The sequence below is a fragment of the Amphiura filiformis genome, chromosome 7 (genome assembly GCF_039555335.1).
Source record: "Amphiura filiformis chromosome 7, Afil_fr2py, whole genome shotgun sequence".
NCBI classification, from domain to species: Eukaryota; Metazoa; Echinodermata; class Ophiuroidea; order Amphilepidida; family Amphiuridae; genus Amphiura; species Amphiura filiformis.
Window position 1 is genome coordinate 37,019,037 of NC_092634.1, and position 3,040 is coordinate 37,022,076.

The following is a 3,040-nucleotide window of genomic DNA, read 5'->3' on the forward strand; positions in this document are numbered from 1 at the left end:
AAGATTTTCTATTAGGCAATATAGCACATCCTGTGCAAAGGTGAATTCTAAATTGTGACGTGATCAAGGGGAATGAGTCACATGTCGACCCTGGTCGAAAATGAGTTGTACATACATTTCTAAAAAGGACGTTTAGAGCTCTCAGAAACTGAAAACCCCATGTTGATACGACTTTTGTTTGCGAAGTTACATCAATTTATCAATCACTGAAAACAATATAAAACAAAAGAATTTTAACACTTTCTTTGCCAATATCTCAAAATCAATATTAGGGACATGCGACTCATTTCCCTTGATCGTGTCACAATTGTTGACCAAAGTACGTGATACAACTTCCTGTTAATACTGATATGAGGTCAAACGAGTCCATTCACTGACATGGAAACCTACGTGATAGTCACCTTGTAGCCTGTATCTTATTTAAAGGGTACATGTTGTGTGTAATGAATGACTCTTATTGATATTTATTCAACACTCGCGATTCTTCTTGCAATATCATTAGTTCTTGGCCGTGTTATATTCATGATATAGTCTACATTTTCCCGCATAGCACGGACGATTTTAAGGAGAACAAATAAAGGCCGAGCTGTTTTACACCAGACGGTGTATATTGACGTTTTTCATGAGATGATAGATTCACGACGGGTTAAAATAAATTTTTATTCTCATTCTTAAACACTCCTGCTCATACACAATGTAATTTAGAATCGAATTTAATTCGATAAACCCGGCTGTTTAGTTTAGTCTCAATTAATTAAACCTGTGAAATCTGAAAGATTCAGACTGTTGTGACAATTGTGCACAGCTCTTTTCAAAGCCATTGCGGGCAAAATACATGCTTCCTCTGCTTTGAATGATTGTATTCTGATGAACCACAACCTCTCCTAACCTCAGCTAGTATAACTGGATTACTGTCTGACGGCAAGCTCGTACTAATTAACCTCGTAGCCCCTACTTATGATTATTTTCCTTAAGTTTATTACGATTACCCTGACTTACCTTTTAATATTTTTAGTACGATCAGAGTAATGTAAAGCAATTTAAATATGCCTTCCTTCGCTTAATTGAGAGCGCCCTCCTCCTCTGCAAATCCCAACAAGAATAATTAAAGGGTCCCCTGTTTGTGATATTTGTGCCTAAAATTCCAGTTATGTCAAGGGAGCCCATGCGCCATTGTAATGGAAGACAGATATAAAAGACTAGTTTGCGTCTGACGTCATCTGTCAATCAAACTTGAGCACGGTTTGTTTACAAGTATCGTGATGATATGAGTTGCTGAACGCGGCGGTAAAACCGAGCTCCTTATTGTTAATGTTGCCCTTCAAACGTACAAACCATCTCAAAAGTTAGGTCTTTATAGTAGGAAACCTTTATCGCGAAGGCACCCTGTCAACAATACCTAGAAAAGTTGCTTCGTGCCTTGTAGTAAGTACGTAATTTTTCGCCATTCTCTGCTATTCCTTTTCTCCGATCAGCACCAGATAAATCGACCTTCCTGTTACGCGCTATTAACCAATCAAGGATAGTAGGGAATTTGATTGACAGTGACGTCAGACGCAAACTAGTCTTTTTATCTCGGTCTTCAATTATTAGTGAACCTTTGCGGTACTAGGATGCATAATTAAATGCTATAAAGACAGTGCATTCAATTTGATTTTCTTTCCATGACGCCATACCAAGAAAGAATCAAAATTGCAGTTTTGAGCACTCAGGGCAATTTTGAAAGCAAGGACGGAGACAACAACTAATTGTGTGGCAAGGTCGCTACAATTAGTTTTGAAAGTACAAAAGAAGAGAAATTAAGTAGTTAAATGTAAATAAATGGTGTTTTTAATATCCGTATCATTCCTATAACAACACTCTAATAATGAGATTGGTGTACAATCAGTTAGCATCAGTTAGTGTTTTCCTCAATACAGGTTGTCCCTGAAAATTACTATTTGAAAATTGAAAATTGGCCGTTCCTTTCTTGAATTTTATGAAAATGCTTAATTTTCAATCCGTTCCATGGATTTAAATAGCAATCAAAATATTCTTTATATCCAAAAAACAGTGGGTAACGCGCGAAAAAGTAATTATTTTACACAATAGGTACAAAAAGAGGATGGGTCTGTTCGAATCGCCTAAACATGCTAAATGGGTTAAAGAAAATATCATTAAGGGGTCGGTCACCCACCTTTGCACAGTATTTTTGTTGGGTCTGAGAGCACATCAGACATATCAAATTGCATTCTGAATATGAAGAATGCCCTTCTGATCGCAATTTAATACAAATTTTATAGCGAATTATTAAAAATTGATATTTTTTTATATTTAATAGTTCTCGAAGTAAAAAAGCTACTGATATGTACTTAAAGTGTATGTAGCTGGGAGGAAAATTTAAAAATTTTGACTTTTCGTACTAAAGATAATACATTTTGTCCCCAAAAGACATAAAAATGTAGGTCTTTTTTGAAAAAAAAACCGAAAGGTCAAAATTTTCAAATGATCGTCGGCTTTTCCTCCCAGCTACGTACACTTGATTCTTGATTCATTATTGATTCTTGATTCTCGATTCATTATCATCCTTAAAAGCAAATCTTGCTGTCCCGGATGTTGAATGGTGCAGTGCGGTCCAAGTGCAACTATTATACAAAAACGGTGAACAACAGAGGCTGATGAAAAACATAGGGTACTGCTAAAAACTTGATGTGGGATTTACCACCCGTTAATGGAAGCAGGAGGCTCCAGTCTTCGGATGGCTGGTAAAGCTGCCGAACTGAAGCTCTGGTGTGTTGTTGCTGTAACTGCTTCCAATGGTAGGATGTTCCAGATTAGTATCACCCGGGGGTAAAAGGAGTACTTGTATGAGTTGAGATTTGTGATGACCTGGTGAAACCGGAGATGATGCAGACCTCTAGCTGGCCGCTGGTTTGGTTTAAAATGCTGGGGTATGGTGATGTTGACAGCGCCATTGAAGATCTTATGAAACATGGTCGCCTGGGCAAGGAGTCTTCTGTCCTCCAGTGTGTCCCATTGGAGTGTGTTCAGCATTGCAGAG